This window comes from Bos grunniens, chromosome 2, assembly GCF_055505025.1.
Source record: "Bos grunniens cultivar Pamir isolate PY7600 chromosome 2, Bosgru_T2T1.0, whole genome shotgun sequence".
Taxonomy (NCBI): Eukaryota; Metazoa; Chordata; class Mammalia; order Artiodactyla; family Bovidae; genus Bos; species Bos grunniens.
The window spans coordinates 135,805,817-135,823,925 of record NC_141166.1 but is presented as its reverse complement, the minus strand read 5'-3'; the positions used below and the strand labels follow the sequence as shown (position 1 = coordinate 135,823,925).

Here is an 18,109-nt window from a genome sequence, read left to right as displayed (position 1 = left end):
GAATCTTTCACTTACAAATTTATCAAGTAGGAAGAACTCTACCAGCCCCATGATGCCATTAGGGAATGAAGCAGTTTCTAACTCACAGTCCCTACTTGAGCAAACTGCTGACCTCTGTCAGACGTCAAACAATTGCCCATCTGAGAAACATTTCGGAGACAGCCGGTAATCTCAAAGATTTAACTTGAAAGTAACACTGAGATTCAGAGAAACAGTTCCTAGACTCTGGCCCACTCTCACTTCGTTATGTTAAAATGAGGGCATAAAGACAGGTGAATCACCATCTACAACAAAAGCTAGGGTCCTGACTGTTATATACAGCAAATCTCACCTGGGCATAAAGCCCCTGCCTTTTTGTGTATATAAGCTGCACTTCACCTATATATATTCTCAGAAAAGTACTTTTAAAATTCAGTCTTTACAAAAGAGTATCATGCTGTTCTAACTGTCTGATTTATTTTCTTCACTATTACTAAAAGGATCCACACACTGTCACATACTGCTCTGAACCACTGTTTGGACAGATATATACTATTTCACTGAATGAACGAATCGATCTGGGTCTCCTGAGGTTCCCTAAACAGGGTCTTTGTTACAGTAAACTGTGAAGAAAATTCCTGCACACTAATACGTGCAATGGGTTCTCTAGGACAGGATCAGTAAACTTTTTCTATAAAGGGCCAGAGTTGGTAATTGTTCTGTGGGTTTGCAAAAGAATATCCTTACCCTGAGGAAACACACTCAGGTATTGAGGTATTTTTATTTTTGCAATTTTTGTAAGTGTGAATTTATTTTAGAACAGTAAAAAATGGAATATCCCTCCGAAAATTTCTTGTGAACGTAAAGGAAAGAGAATGAAAAATGTTGAAAACACCTGCAGAGTGACTCCTCACTGCTGTGACCCAAAGCAGGTTATACATTTGAACACAGTTCAGTTCAGTTGCTCAGTCATGTCCAACTCTTTGGAATCCATTAGACTGCAGCACGTCAGGCTTCCCTGTCCATCACCAACTCCCAGGAGCTTCCTCAAACTCATGTCCATCGAGCTGGTGACGCCATCCAACCATCTCAGCCTCTGTCGTCTCTTTCTCATTCTGCCTTCAATCTTTTGCAGCATCAGGTGGCCAAAGTATTGGAGCTCCAGCATCAGTCCTTCTAATGAAAATTCAGGACTGATTTCCTTTGGGGTTGACTGGTTTGATCTCATTGCAGTCCACGAGGCTCTCAAGAGTCTTCTCCAACACCACAGTTTAAAAGCAAACAATTCTTCAGCGCTCAGCTTTCTTTATAGTCCAACTCACACATCCATACATGACCACTGGAAAAACCATAGCCTTGACTAGACGGATCTTTGTTGGCAAAGTAATGTCTCTGCTTCTTAATATGCTGCCTAGGTTGGTCATAGCTTTTCTTCCAAGGAGCAAGCGTCTTTTAATTTCATGGCTGCAGTCACCATCTGCAGTGATTTTAAAGCCCAAAAAAATAAAGTCTGTCACTGTTTCCATTGTTTCCCTATCTATTTGGAGGAAGTGATGGGACCAGATGCCATGATCTTAGTTTCCTGAACGTTGTTTTAAGCCAGCTTTTTCACTTTCCTCTTTCACTTTTATCAAGAGGCTCTTTAGTTCCTCTTCACTTTCTGCCATAAGGGTGGTGTCATCTGCATATCTGAGGTGATTGATATTTCTCCCGGCAATCTTGATTTCAGCTTGTGCTTCATCTAGCCTGGCATTTCCCATAATATACTCTACATATAATTTAAATAAGCAGGGTGACAATATATAGCATTGTTGTACTCCTTTCCCACTTTGGAACCAGTCTGTTGTTCCATGTCTGGATTCAAACTGTTGCTTCTTGACCTGCATACAGACTTCTCAAGAGGCAGGTAAGGTGGTCTGGTATTCCCATCTCTTGAAGAATTTCCCACAGTTTGTTGTGATCCACACAGTCAAAGGCTTTGGCATAGTCAATAAAGCAGAAGTTGATGTTTTTCTGGAATTCTCTTTGTTTTTTCTATGATCCAACGGATGTTGGCAATTTGATCTCTGGTTCCTCTGCCCTTTCTAAACCCAGCTTGAACATCTGGAAGTTCACGTACTGTTGAAGCCTGGCTTGGAGAATTTTGAGCATTACTTTGCTAGCATGTGAGATGAGTGCAATTGTGTGGTAGTTTGAACATCCTTTGGCATTGCCCTTCTTTGGGATTGGAATGAAAACTGACCTTTTCCAGTCCTGTGGCCACTGCTGAATTTTCCAAAATTGCTGGCATATTGAGTGCGGCACTTAAACAGCATCATCTTTTAGGATCTGAAATAACCCAACTGGAATTCCATCACCTCCACTAGCTTTGTTTATAGTGATGCTTCCTAAGGCCCACTTGACTTCACATTCCAGGATGTCTGGCTCTAGGTGAGTGATCACACCATCGTGGTTATCTGGGTCATTAAGATATTTTTTGGATAGTGCTTCTGTGTATTCTTGCCACCTCTTCTTAACATCTTCTGCTTCTGTTAGGTCCATACCATTTCTGTCCTTTATCGTGCCCATCTTTGCAGGAAATGTTCCCTTGGTATTTCTAATTTTTTTAAGAGATCTCTAGTCTTTCACATTCTATTGTTTTCCTCTATTTCTTAGCATTGATCACTTAGGAAAGCTTTCTTTTCTCTACTTGATATTCTTTGGAACTCTGCATTCAGATGGATATATCTTTCCTTTTCTCCTTTGCCTTTAGCTTCTCTTCTTTTCTCAGCCATTTGTAATGCCTCCTCAGAAACCATTTTGCCTTTTTGCATTTCTTTTTCTTGGGGATGATTTTAATCACTGTCTCCTGTACTATGTCACAAACCTCCATCCATAGTTCTTCAGGCACTCTGTCTATCAGATCTAATCCCATGAAACCATTTGTCACTTCCACTGTATAATCGTAAGGGATTTAATTTAGGTCATACCTGAATGGTCTAGTGGTTTTCCTTACTTTCTTCAATTTAAATCTGAATTTTGCAATAAGGGTTCAAGATCTGAGCCACAATCAGCTCCAAGTCTTGTTTTTGCTGACTGTATAGACCTTCTCCATCTTGGGCTGCAAAGAATATAATCTGATTTTGGTATTGACCATCTGGTGATGTCCACATGTAAAGTCATCTCTTCAGAGTAAAACACATCTTTCCAGTCTGAGTATCTGCCTTGGAAATCCCTGTTGTCTGCCCAGAGTCCCGCACTCTTGAAGAAAGCTTCTGATCCAACGGAAATCTGAGCTGAGGACCACACATCCTCAGGCAATTCAGCCCTCAGCAGTGATTATTTTCATTCTATAATCAAGTGTTTCAGAGTAGTGCAACTGCAGAGTAGTGGGCTTTGTTTAAAATATATATACACTCCAAATGTTTAGCTTCAATTACTTAAAATTTGACACTTCCCAGATTTTTACAATCTGAAGAAACCAGCTTATACAAAATAGCAAGAGATCCTAAAAATAGAAAACCATTTCCACTTCTGGCCCAGAAAAACAGCAGCAAAACTCTGAGACATGTACCAAAATGCTTATGACCGAGATAAGATGCTGCTTCTGGGACTTCCTTCACAACAGCACAGTGTGCGGCAGGGGTTACAGCAGAGCTCAGACCACTATTGAGAGTTCATAATACTATTCCATGCCTCTGCACATTAAGGAATTGCCTTCAACGAACAGTTTAATATACATACATGTGAGATTACAGGTTTCAGACTGAGCTAGAATGTGCAATCACTGCTTCATCCCTGCAGGTCATGTAGCAGCTAGGGCTCTGCCTGTAGCCACTGGGCCCTGAGGCCACCTTATTTAAAGTTCCTTCCTGTATAGTTCTAATTGTCTACATCTTCTTTTCCCGTATATCTCGGGAGATATTGCAAGTTCAGTTCCAGACCATCACAATAAAGCAGATACTGCAATAAAGGGAGTCACACAACGTTTTCGGTTTCCCAGAGCATCTAAAGTTATGTTTACACTATACTGTAGCCTATTAAGTGTGTGATAGCATTATTTCTTTAAAAATAATGTATGTGGGTGCTCAGTTGTGTCCAACTCTTTTTAAGACCCCATGGACTATAGCCCACCAGGCACCTCTGTCCATGGGATTATCCTGGCAAGAATACTGGAGTGGGTTGTCATTTCTCTTCCAGAGGATCTTCCCCATCCAGGGATCAAACCCATGTCTCCTGCGGTTCCTGCATTGGTAGGCAGATTCTTTTACCACTGAGCCACCTGGGAAGCCCAAAACTAATGTACAGACTTGGTCTAAATAATAGTGGCTGATACACAAACATGCTGAATGTGACTGACTCACGCTGCCCTGCCTCAAATGTCCCATACCTCTTTTGCCACCATTCTAACTTGACCACACTTTTAAGTAAAACAGTAGAATATTTTTATTTAACCTTGTGCACAAGAAATTCAAGACTGTATTTTTGACAACAATACTTACTAAGACCAGAAATTCACTGTACTTTAGTTTTACTTGTGAGTTGGAAATAATGTATAGGGTTCCCCTGTGATAGCAGAAGGGACAGGCCACCAGTCCCATAGGAATGTCAACCAAGTGTATTAGAAGACAATACTGGAGGGGAAATAATGAGGGTGCTAGAAATGTATTTTTAAAAGCATGCCATTGTGGTAATGTAAAAGCAGCTCAGAATCTTAGTATTGAGAGACTACATAATGGTTGTCTCTCTTCAAAAAGTAAAGACAAAGTATATACCTTAATTTAAAAATATGTTACTGCTAAAAAAGATAACCACTATCTGAGCCTGCAGCAATAATAACATAACATAGCATAATCATAACGTCAAAAATCATTGATCATAGCAACTTTCCCGGTGGTCCAGTGCACTTCCAATGCAGGGGGCGCAGGCTGGATCCCAGGTTAGGGAACTAAGATATCACATGCTGCGTGGCCAAAATAAATAAATAAAAAGTTTTTAAAAGATCACTGATCACAGATCAACCTAACAAATATAAAAATAATTTAAAAGTTTAAAATATTGCAAGAACTGCCAAAATGTGACACAAACACATGAAGTAAGCAAATGCTGAAGGAAAAATGGCACCAACAGATTTGCTTTGTGTAGGATCACCACAAACTTTCCATTTGTAAAAAATACACTATCTGAGAAGTGCAATAAAGCAAAGAGCAATTATATGATGTCTGTCTGTACCTTATTCAGAGCACCATAAAACCCTGGAAGTGGGCTCCTCCTGCCCAGTACCCCAGGATGCTTAGGGAACTAGGGCACGAACTGGCTGGAACTAAAAGAGACGATAATTGCCAGGGAGACCCGGTGCAAATGCCAACTCTCACACCTTGCCCTGACTAGGTGAGCTGGGTGACCAGGCATGCACCCACATACACCTCTTGATTCTGAGGTTGGAGTCTCTCGCCCACACTTAAGAGAAAGTGTGGCCAGGGCGACAGCACGATGGGTGGCTGCTCCCTACCCACCCCTTCCTGGGAGCTGCCAGCTGCAGGGGCTAAAGGCTGGGAAACAGTGAGGGGCTGCAATCAGGAGGGAACCAGCCAGTTCTGAGGCCGTCTTAGGGTAGCAGTCTCCAACGTAAGAGTATACCATGTAATCCTTCGAAGTGACAGAATAAAATGCTGGAGTGTCTGTAATTTTGCCTCACAAAGAGGAACAAAGTCTCCCTGATAGCAACACATCTGCCCCCGCCTCCTTGCCAGATCCTCAAGGAGCAGCAGGAGCCAATGGCTCCCGAGGCTCATAGACACTCCATCACTGTAATTAAATGAGCTGCTTGGGGTTGAACTGCTTTGAGCCCTGAACTTGAAAGGGCTGTTCCGCTTTCAAGTCCTAACTCTTCATACCTCAGACTGACTGTATTTGGAGATGGGTCTTTACAGACGCAATTAAAGCAAAATGAGGTTATAGGGTGGGTCCTAACGCAATGTGACTGGTGTCTTTTATAAGAAGGGGAGATCAGGACACAGACAGGCACAGAGGGAAGGCCATGTGAAAACATGGTGAGAATGTGGCCACCCACATGCCAAGGACAGAGGCCTCGGGAAGGGGCGGGGCCCTCTGGCAGACCCAGCGGGACTGCTGCAGGACACAGTCCCCAGTCACTCTAAACTGCAACACGAGCTCCTGAGGTACAGAGCTCCTTAAAAGCACATTCAGAAACGGTTCAGGGACACTCAGAAGCGCAGGGCAGGAAGTCACGCCTTCCAAGGGAGCTGCCCCAGACCTTGGCCATCCTGGCAGAGGCTTCCCAGAGAGGACTAACCCTGCTCTGTCCACCGCTGGTGTCTGTCCGAGCCTCTCAGAGCTTGTGTGCAACGTTGGTCAGTGACACATTCCCAGTGGAGGAAGGGTGGGCAGTGGTGGTTTTTCCCTCCCTCAGCGGGCAGTTCCAGACGGCAAGGACCGTCCCCCTCCCCTCCCACCCTTTGCATGGTGCTTACCTTGAAGTCAATCTTTGCAGGAGGAGGCAACTGTCTGAAACGAAAATTACAGGGACTTTCCTGGTAGCCCAGTGGCTAAGACTCTGCAAAGATCCCATGTGCCGCAACTAAAACCCACTGGCAACTAAGACGCAGCGCAGCCAAATAAAGTGCAAACTTAAAATACAAAGTAAAAACTATTCCCTATGACGAGTTCTAGGTACAATACGGTTTTTGGTCAAACATCAGTCTAGATGTTGCTGTGCAGCTATTTCTTAGGTGTGATTTACATTTAAATAGGCAGACTTGGAGTAAAGCAGGTGACCCTCCATAACATGGGTGGGCCTCATCCAAACAGCTGATGACCTTAAAAGAAGAAAATGAGATTCTCCAAAGAGGAAGGAATTCTGCCTTCAGAGGACCTTTGGACTTGAGCTGTAACATCAACTCCCCCGGAGTCTCAGCCTGCCTACTCTCTGAATTCAGAATTGCCAACCTCCACAATCATGTGAGTCAAACCTTAAAATCAATCTTTCCATATACCCTATGGCTCTGTTTCTATGGAGAATGCTGACTCATACAAACACCCCACCCCAATTAACGCAAAGGAAGAGACACAGCTGGCATGTACAAAACTCTTAGGAATGTGGTCTCCAGGGCAGAAGCAAAACTGACTTCAGAATATGAAAATATCATGCACATGCACAAGTCTGCTTGATTTAACACACTTAGTTATTCCATGACCCCTGGGACAGACAACCCCAATGAGTCAAGAGTCCAGGTGGTTGTAATGCTAGTTGGTTTTGTGGAGACTGGTTCTTCCAGGCAGGATTTGTGGGAAAAGAAGAAAACTCTTCAACATGGAACAGCTTGAGTAACTCAAGCTTTAGGTAGGGATTTAAATATAATGTAAATCCTCATCACCACTTCTGACCTGGGCCTGTGCGGTTCTTCACAGCAAAGTATCTTCTTCTGTGAATATCTTCAAAGATGAAGCATCGCACACCTCCACTCTCCTAGTCAGGACAAATGGGCACAAGAAATAACCATGCTAGCTCAGGACATAAAATTCTGGTTATCAAATCAAGTTCCAAGATGGAACTCACTGCTCTCTAAGCACTGGTTTTTCTCTCCCATGGAGCAAAACTCCCCCAAAAGAGAGTAAAGAACAGGACCTGACAACCTTGGCTAGTCCAGTTCTGAGATATAAATACAAAGCACAAATATGCTTGTTTCAAGTCACAGTAACTATCACTGTCCATTTGTCTTATACACAGTTAAAAAATCTGAATGCCACAGTTCAAGGTCTGGCTTGTGGGTTCTGTCTCCACAGTCTTGCATGAAAGTAAGGCAGTCATGACGAAGTTTGGCGGGGTGGAGTGCGTAAATGAATGCTCAACAGCACAAGTTACACCAGGCTCAAACCAACACAAAGGTAAAAAAATACATCCCTGTATTCTTAAGACCAAGTTCTGAGAGGCCTTTAACATAAAAAATTCATATAAATGCAAATCTTACCCCCAGAGTGCTCTGGAATCTTTTTTTTTTTTTTTTTTTTAAGTCTCTCAGTCGTGTCTGACTCTTTGTGACCCCATGGACTATACAGTCCCTGGAATTCTCCAAGCCAGAATACTAGAGTCTTATTAGGTAGCCTGAACTCAGGCCATTCACGGTGCTAGGTTCTCTACTGGCTCCTACACAGCTGCTGTGTCTAAGCTCCTCACTATGGCCGAAGGGTCTCCAGATATAAGATATACAGAGAACAAATAACAAAACGGCATATGTAAATCCTAAGATATAAGTATCTGCATTAAGTGAAAATGGAGTAGACAATCAAAAGGCAGACAATAATAGAATGGGGAAAAAAAAAAAACCATGAACCAAGTATACGCCACCTGCTGCTGCTCAGTCGCATCTGACTCTTTGTGACCCCATGGCTTACAGCCCGCCAGGCTCCTCTGTCCATGGAATTCTCCAGGCAAGAATACTGGAGTGGATTGCCATTTTCTTCTCCAGGGGATCTTCCCAACCCAGGGATCAAACCCATGTTTCTTGCATTTCTTGCATTGGCAGGCGGATTCTTTACCACTGCACCACGTGGGAATGCTACCCATGAAAGACAAATTTTAAATTCAAAGACACAAGGAGATGAAATCAAAAGGATGGAAAAAGATATACCATGCAAAGAGAAACCAAAAGTGGTCAGAGCAGCTATATTAATATTAGACGTATAGACTTGAAACAGAAAATTGTTACTAGAAACATTATAATAGAATAGTCACTCCATCAGAGAGATGTAACAACTATAAACCTATTCAACTAACAACAGAACTTTGGACTATATGAAACCACAGAGAACATGATCTTCTATGTAGAGCTTTCACAGAAGATTTCACAAAAAACCTGTAAGAGCTAATAGATTAACTCAGCAAAGCTACAGGATACAAAAGCAACACATAAAAATCAGCTGCATGTCTATACATTAGCAATAAATGTTCCAAAAAGAATATTAAGAAAACAATTCCATTTACAATAGCATCAAAAAGAAAATAAATTTAAGAATAAATTTAACTACGGAGGTGAGTGATTCATACACTAAAAATTACAAAACACTGATTAAATAAATTAAAGACACAAATAAATGGAAAGATATTCCATGTTCATGAACTGGAAGACTTAATACTGTTGAGATAACAATATACAAAATTCCCTGGTGGCCCAGAGGTTGGGAGTCCTTGTTCTCCCTGACAGGGACTTGGGTTTGATCCCTGGTTTGGGGAACTAAGATCCTCCAAGCAGCATGGAGCAACCGAAAAAAAAAAAAAAAAAGATGTCACTATAACCCAAGCTATCCTCAAATTCAATGTTAGTTAAGTCGCTCAGTCGTGTCCGACTCTTTGCTACCCTGTGGACTGTGTAGTGTACTCCATCCATGGGATTCTCCAGGCAAGAATACTGGAGTGGGTTCCCATTTCCTTCTCCAGGAAATTCAATGTAATCCCCATCAAAATTCTAACAGCATTTTTTTTTTTGCAATAGAAAAACTCATCTTAAAATAATATGGAATCTCAAAAAAACCCCAGAATAGCCAAAACAAATTTTGATAGAGGACAGCAAACCTGAAAGTCTTTCACTGATTTCAAAACTTACTATAAAGTTATAATAATCAAAACTGTGATACTGGCATAAAGACTGACACATTGACCAATGAAACTGAATAAACAGCCCAGAAATAAACCCTTGCTTGTGTATATGATCAAATGATTTTCAACAAGGGTGTCAAGACCATTCACTGAAAAAAGGACCTTCTCTTTTCTTTTTTTTAATTTTTGGCTGTGCTGGGTCTTCGCTGCTGCACAGAATTCTTCTCTAGTTACAGAAAATGAGTCAGTTCTCTAGTTGTGGTGGGAGGGATTCTCATTGCTGTGACTTCTCTGGTTGTGGAACAGGGGCTCTAGAGCGTGCAGGCTTCAACAGCTGCAGCACGTGCGGTCAGTAGTTGCGGCTCCCATGGGCTCTAGGGCACAGGCTAAATAGTTGTGCCACATGGGCTTAGCTGCTCTGCAGCATGTGGGACCTTCCTGGACCTGGGATCGAATCCATGTCTCCTCCACTGGCAGGAGAATTCTTTACCACTGAGCCACCAAGGAAGCCCAAGACTGTTTTGAACAAATTGTGCTGGAAAAACTGGATATCCACATGCAAAAGAATTAAACTGGACCATCACCTCATACTATATACAAAAATTAACTCAAATGAACAAAACACCTACACAGAAGAACTAAAATTATAAAACTTTAAGAAAAAAACATATAAGAAAAGCTTCATGACACTCAATTTGGCAATGATTTCTTGGATATGACACCAAAAGCACTAGCAACAAAAGAAAAAGTAGATAAAACTAGACTAGACATGAAAATTTTAAATTTTTGTGCAGCAAGGACACTATCAAGAAAGTTAAAAGACCTACAGAATGGGAGAAAATATTTGCAAATCATGTATCTGACAAGGGACTGCTATCCAAAATATATAAGGAACTCCTACAACTCAACATGAAAAAAAAGTAACAACATGATTAAAAAATGGACAAAGGATTTGAACAGATATTTCTCTAAAGAAGATATGCAAATGGAAAATAAATACATGAAGAGATGCTCAACACCATTAATTGTTAGGGAAATGCAAATCAAAACTGGAATGAGACACTATTTCATGACCATTAAGGTGGATATTCAGAGAAGGCGATGGCACCCCACTCCAGTACTCTTGCCTGGAAAATCCCATGGGCGGAGGATCCTGGTAGGCGGCAGTCCATGGGGTTGCTAAGAGTCAGGCACGACTGAGGGACTTCACTTTCACTTTTCACTTTCATGCATTGGAGAAGGAAATGGCAACCCACTCCAGTATTCTTGCCTGAAGAATCCCAGGGACAGAGGAGCCCAGTGGGCTGCTGTCTATGGGGTCGCACAGAGTTGGACACGACTGAAGCAACTTAGCAGTAGCAGCAAAGTGGATATTATTTTTTTAAAAAAGGAAAATAACAATTGTTGGAGAGGATGTGAAGAAATTGGAATCCTTGTGCATTGCTGGTACACAGAAATGCTGGCAAAGCTGCTAAGGAAAATAATATGACAACTGTTCAAAGAAATTAAACATTTAATTACCACATAATCCAGCAATACCAGTTCTGGGTATATAACCAAAAGAACTGAAAACAGCATCTCAATAACATATACCAATGTTCATAGTTATAGTAAGCCATAGCAGTGCTTAATTGGTGTCTGCAATAGTCAAGTTCATAGACAGGAAGTAGAATGGTTGCTACTAGGAGCTAGAGGAATGAGAAAATGGAGTTAGTATTTAAATGGGTAAAGACATAGAAAACAAACTTATGGTTACTAAAGGGTAAGGGGGGAAGAGAGAAATTATGAATTTGAGATGAACAGATATACACTACTAGATATAAAATAAACAAGGACCTACTGTATAGCACAGGGAAATATATTAAACATCTTATAATAATCTTTATAGATTGAAAAATCTAAAAAAAAAATAGACCTGCATATGTATGTACACACATGTATGTGTGTATATATATGTATATACATGATTCCACACACAAAAAGTGATTCCATCTTTTAAAAGATGGAATCACTTTGTATATCAGAAACATTGTAAATAACTATACTTCAATAAAATAAATAAATAAGTGCAGAGGTTCAATTTAGGATGAAGACAGAGTTTAGGGGATGGATGGTGGTGATGGCTGTACAACCATGTAAATGTACCTAATGTTACTAAACTGTACATTTAAAATGATTAAAACCGTAAATTTTAGGCTACTTATATTTTATTATAGTAAAAAAAAAATCGGACAATATCTCCCCAATTTATTTTTTTAAACATTTTTTCAGCTACTGCAGTTTATTTCCCCCTTCATAGAAATGTTAGAGTCAGTTTGTCTTTTATCTATAAAAACAATCTGCTGTGACTTCTAATAATTAAACAAAAGTATCTTATGACCCAGCAAGAACACTTCTAGATTTCTATCAAAAAGATATTATAACATAGGCCTGCATAAAGACTTGAACATGAGTCTTCATAGCAGCAGTTATTCATAACAGGCAAAAAAAAAAAAATGAATTTAATGAATGGTTAAACAAAATGTAATATATTCATTCAATGGAATACAAAGCAATAAAAAAGGAATGAAATGCTGGTACATACTAGACCAGAAATAAATTCCAAAAACATTATGCTAAGTGAAGAAAGTTACACATAAAGAACACAAATTGTACACTTTCATTTATATTAAATGTCCAGAAATGGCAGATCTATAAAAGAAAGCAAATTAGTGATTAGCAGGAATAGGGGCTAGGAATGGAGATTAACTGTAAAAGGTCATGAGTAACCTTTTTGGAGTGATATGTATGTTATGATGGTGCTGTTCAACTCCATAAATCTACTAAAAATCACTGCACACTTAAAGGAGGTAATTTTACGGTATGTACATTGTACCTCAATATAAAGTTGAGATATTTTTTTCCTGCAATATTTTACTGGAATTGTGTTAAACCTATAGATCAACTTGGAGGGAAGTGACATCTTTACTATGTTGAGTATTTCAACTCATGCCCATACATGCCTCTTCATTTATTTACATGATCTTTGATTCATTCATTAGCATTTTGCAGTTTTCAGCTTATTGATCCTGTATGTGTTTTATTAAAATTTATATCTAAGTATTTGATTTTTTGAAGCTGCTGAAAATGGTTATTTTTAAACATTTTACTTTCTAATTGCACACTGTTGGTATATAGAAATAAGACTAACTTACATGTGTTAACTGTATTTTGTGACCTTATTAACTTCACATACTAATTCTGATAGTTTTTTCATAGATTTCTTGGATTTTCTATGTCGATAATACCATCTGCAAAAAGGGACAATTTTCTCATTCCAATCTGCCTTTTATTTATTTTTCTGATCTTATTGCCCTGTCTAAAATAAAGTTTTTTAATTATTATATATATGTTATTAATCCATGCTCTATTCCTTTGGTTGCAAAAATTATGAAGACCTAGGTAGGACAAGATATATAAAAGCTTTAGAAGCCAAAGTATGAATATTAACAATACATTCCTATATATACTATCTCCTTTGATTTCGTAACAATCTAATAGGTGCTTTTTCCATGTTACCAAAGAAGAAAAATGGTCAAAGGTAGTCCAACCAACATACCTATCAGGGCTCAGGTGATCATATTATAGCAGACATATATAGTAGCTTTGCCAGGACCCAACTTGATCTCATTTGCCAAAGTCCCAGGCACTGACTGAGGTGACCCCTCTATAAACTAGTAGTATTAAAACACAGATCAAAAGCCAAGACACAAGACTGTCACACACTGAGAGGGGTTGAAGGAACACTGGCCCAACAGAGGAGTAGAGGCAGTGATCCTGGAGTGATACCTGAGCAAGCACAGTGCCTTCAAAAAATCATAGGTGAGGGATTCAGTAAGTGTATGAGGGTCAGGTCCCAAGGTCTAATATTTTGGAGAAAGCATCTTTGGCAGCTTCTTTCTAGTTTTTAACTTACTAGTCAGAAGGCTCGATTCAAAGTCTGGCTCTTATCAGGCATGCTAACTTTTAAAAAAAATTATTTATTTATTTATTTGGCTGTGTTGGGTCTTATTAATAGTCGTGGCATGTGAACTCTTAGTTGAAGTATATAGGATCTAGTTTCCTGACCAGGGATCGAACCCTGGGCCCCTGCATTGGGAGCGAGGAGTCAGCCGCTGGACCACCAGAGAAGTCCCCAGACATTTAACAGGCACACACTTAACCTCTTTGTCATTTTCCTCATCCATAAAGTGAGAATAATAATTGCACCCATCTTTGAGGGTTGTGAGAATAGTTGGTATGGAGATGGCACCCCACTCCAGTACTCTTGCATGGCAAATCCCATGGATGGAGGAGCCTGGTAGGCTGCAGTCCATGGGGTCGCTAAGAGTCGGACACGACTGAGCGACTTCACTTTCACAAAGTACTCAAGAGTTAGCCAACTACAGCCTACGGTTTGTTCCATAAGTAAAGTTTTACTGGAATACAGCCACAATCATTCATTACAAATTGTCCATGCTGACTTCATGCTACAGGAGTGAAACTGGGGAGGCTGTGACAGAAACCATATGACCTGCAAAGCTGGACATAATCACTATTGGACGTTTACAGGAAAAGTAATCCTGGCCTACAACAATGCTGGGGCTCCCCAGATGGCGCTAGAGGTAAAGAACCCGCCTGCCAATGCAAAAGACATAAGAAACACGGGTTCCATTCCTGGGTTGGTAAGGAAGTGGCAACCCACTCCAGTATTCTTACCTGGACAATTCCATGGACAGAGGAGCCTGGCAGGCTACAGTCCATGGGTTGCAAAGAGTCAGACGTGACAGAAGTGCCTTAACATGCACGCACACAAAACAACACTGAAGCAAAGTAAGTACTCAAGAAATGTTGCTGTTGTTCAGTCGCTAAATCATGTTCGACTCTCTGTGATCCCATGGACTGAAGCATGCCAGGCTGCCCTGTCCTTCACTATCTCCCAGAGTTTGCTCAAACTCATGTCCAGTGAGTCGAGAATGCCATCCAACCATCTCATCCTCTGTTGTCCCCTTCTCCTCCTGCCCTCAATCTTTCCCAACATCAGTCTTTTCCAATCAGTAGGCTCTTTACATCAGGTGGCCAAAGTACTGGAGCTTCAATTTCAGCATCAGTCCTTCCAACGAGTATCAGGATTGATTTCCTTTAGGACTGACTGGTCTGGTCTCCTTGCTGTTCAAGGGACACTCAAGAGTCTTCTCCAGCACATTTCAAAAGCATCAGTTCTTCAGTGCTCAGCCTTCTTTATGGTCCAGTTCTCACAACTGTACATGACTACTGGAAAAACCACAGCTTTGCTTCTGTCAGCAAAGTGATATCCCTGCTTTTTTTTTTAAATACTCTGTCCAGGTTTGTCATAGCTTTTCTTCCAAGGAGCAAGCGTCTTTTAATTTCATGGCTGCAGTCACCATCTTAAGTGATTTTGGAGCCCAAAAAAAGAAAATCTGCCACTGTTTCCAGTTTTCCCTCCATCTATTAGCCATGAAGTGATGGGACCAGATGCCATGATCTTAGTTTTTTGAATGCTGAGTTTTAAGCCAACTTAAAAGATACATTAGCTTTTATTTAAACCCTCATTCACTTCCAGAATGATAAATCTGAGTATATACATAAAGATATAGACACAAGCACTGAATATGGTAGTTCAGTTCAGTTGTTCAGTCATGTCTGACTCTTTGCGACCCCATGGACTGCAGCACGCCAGGCTTCCCTGTCCATCAACTCCCAGAGCTTGCTCAAACTCATCATGTCCATCAAGTCAGCGATGCCATCCAACCATCTCATCCTCTGTCATCCCCTTCTCCTCCTGCCCTCAATCTTTCCCAGAATATGATGGTGACAAATGCAAACTAATGTCAGTTAACTAGGGGCTGATTAAATAAATGATCATACATCTAACCATAAAGCACTATACTATAGTCATTAAAAGGAATGAAGAATATCTGTGTGTATATATAGTATATATGCCAATATAATATATATGCCAACATGTTAATATTTCCAAGATCTTTAAATAATCCAAGAACATTAAGTGAAAAGGTACAATACATGCAATATAATCTTGCTGTCAGAAAAAGAACATACACAAAAATAAAACCTATGCACAGAAAAGGCTACATACTAAGAGAGACTTAGGGAATTGCACTTTTAGTATATGTAGTGGAGCACTGTTGGACTTTTTAATAAGCTTAAGTGTTGTAATTCTTCTCATGAATTAAAAGTGTTATTTGAATAGCTCAGGTTGTATCCTAGAGGCACACGTTTTAAACTTTAATGTCTTTACCCCTCAGGGACAAACTAGAGTACAGATGAATCGAAAATGCATTATGCTGAGTGAAATAACCAAACTCAAAAACCACATATGACATTCTGTAAAAAGCAAAACTGTAGGAATGGAGAACAGATCAAGGGTCAGGAGTGGAAAATGGAGTTGCCTACAAAAGGACAGAAAGGAATTTAGGGGGTGATAAAACTGCTCTGTATCTTGACTGTGGTTGTAAGTCACCAGACACTTAAGCATTTGTTAAAATTCAGACTGTTTATCATAAAGTCAATATTACTACATGTCAACTTAAAATAAATTTAAATAAACACACAAAAACACTTGGCGAGTAACTTTTCTTTGAGGGACGTATGAGCATACAAATGTATGTTTTAATACCGGAAATGTTTTCCACATTTCCCTGTTCACCTCTGGCATAGAGATGCCGCTGCGTGAAGACAGTGTTTGGCACCATCTTCCTAAGTGAATTCCCACAAATGCAAACTTGCCGTGGCCCACATTCATTTAAAACTTGATTATTTTCTTCAGGCTCAGCACGGGTAGATCTGCGCTTTACTCGAAAAACCACTGAAGGCCTTCAGGAAGAAGAGACGGCAGGCACCGGCGCGCGGCTTCACAGGCCGAGCGGCCGAGCGGCCGAGCAGGATTTTCCTGCACGAGCCCGGAGCCGCTAGAGCTGCTGGTGAATTGTCAAGCAAGCAACCTGAGCTACAACACCGAGAACGCTGCTGCTTCAATCACGGGTCATTGACGGAATCACGTTGACAACGGCCAAGAAATACCACCCAACTCACCAAGCTCTGACAAAACAACTGAGCGGCGCGGCGCACAGCACCCTCTCTCTACTCCTGGAAAAGGAAACTCCCAAGTCTCGGACTCCCACAGCAGCGTAGACCGTCCAACACCCGGCTTCATAAGCAATCGCCATCCGGCCGTTCAGACATAACGCTAGGGTGGACGTGCTCCGGACGCCTCTCTCGGCTTAGAAAGCGCTTCTTAAACCCCATTTCCAAATTATTCTCCCACCCACTAAGGGCTGCGAATTAGGAGCACGCATTTGAGGCTTAAAATATACAACTCAATCTGGCTGTGTTGAACCGCACTGCCCACGTAACAATCCGGGCTCCTTAACAAAGCCCCAAACTCCTCTCTCCAAGAATCTGCAAAATGGTCTCGCTTGGTCAGTCTCTCCTCCCCTCAGAGAGGGGCACAAAGCGCGACCTCAGTACAAACCGCCTGCTCCGTACTTTCAAACAATAACTGCAAAATCCCAATGGACCCTCCCCATTGGAACTCCGTCGCGGCCAGGGGCGCTGGGGAATGGCTTCGCCACTCCGAGGCCGGAGTGATCCCGGAGGCCGCGCCGCCCGGGAGGCCGCGCCGCGGAGGTCCAAGTCCCGGCTGCCTGAGGGGCCCCGGTGCGACACCGCCACCTCCCAGCTCCCGGCTGGCCAGGCTCCGAGGGCGGGCCGCGATCCCAACGGGGGCGCGGGGCGGGAAGGGGGCCGCAGCGCTCCTCACCTGGGTCCGCGGCGGCTGCTTGGGGGTCCCGGGCGGGCCCTGGGAGTTTCCTAACCGAGTGAGTCACTCGGGCGGGCCGGGAATGCGCCAGGAAACACCCGGCCTCCTCCCCTTCCTCCCGGGGCGGGGGCTCTCCCGGCTCGGCCCCTTCCTCCTGGCGCTCCTCCCTCCACCCCCGGCCCTCGGCCAGTCGGCTAGCCCTTGTGCGCTGTGCTCCCTCCCTCGACCCCGGGGGCCACAGGCCCCTCTGGCTGTCGAAAATGCTCCTCCGGGAAGGGAACCTCGAGGGCCACCTGCCGGCCTAGGAGACCTCAGCTAGTCCTTGGGACCGCGGGAAAGGGGGGGAGGGGGGGGGGCTTCCCAGTGGGACTCGCCCAGCTTGGGCCGTAAAAAGAGCGCGGAGGGCGCACCCTGTCCCGGGCCTCAGTGAGATAAGGGCAGCAAGTGAGATGAGCCGCAGAACGAACTTAGGGGGACACCCAGGCGCGATGGCCTGGCGCCCCGCAACCAAGGAGGAGGTACTCGTTCACACCTGAGCTCCGCGGGCGGGATCCTGCAAGCGGCCAGGTGCGGGGTGCGACTGGGACTCGCTGCCAGAACCCGGCCAACCGGGAGAAAATGATCCTGTTTGGCCTCTGAAGTGATCGCGTGTCCTCTCTGAGCCAGGAGCAAAGGCGTGCGCAGATTTGTGGGAATGGCTGAGAGCAGAAATCTGA

The 18,109-nt window shown here is 42.5% G+C and overlaps 1 protein-coding gene across 11 annotated transcripts in view; it reads right to left on the bottom strand.

The window, feature by feature from the left end:
• The window catches only part of CYFIP1 (cytoplasmic FMR1 interacting protein 1), a 108,639-nt gene extending 91,181 nt beyond the window's left edge, over nucleotides 1–17,458 (bottom strand). For 9 of the 11 annotated variants that reach the window (XM_086362634.1, XM_086362645.1, XM_086362679.1 and 6 more), the window contains exon 1: nucleotides 17,394–17,458. The gene's annotated coding sequence lies outside the window, so the exon portion shown is untranslated. Of the gene's footprint in view, nucleotides 1–7,365; nucleotides 7,448–17,393 lie in introns of all 11 variants that reach the window. The other 2 variants (XM_086362636.1, XM_086362641.1) reach the window with 1 other exon arrangement.
• Nucleotides 17,459–18,109: the final 651 nt, after the last annotated feature.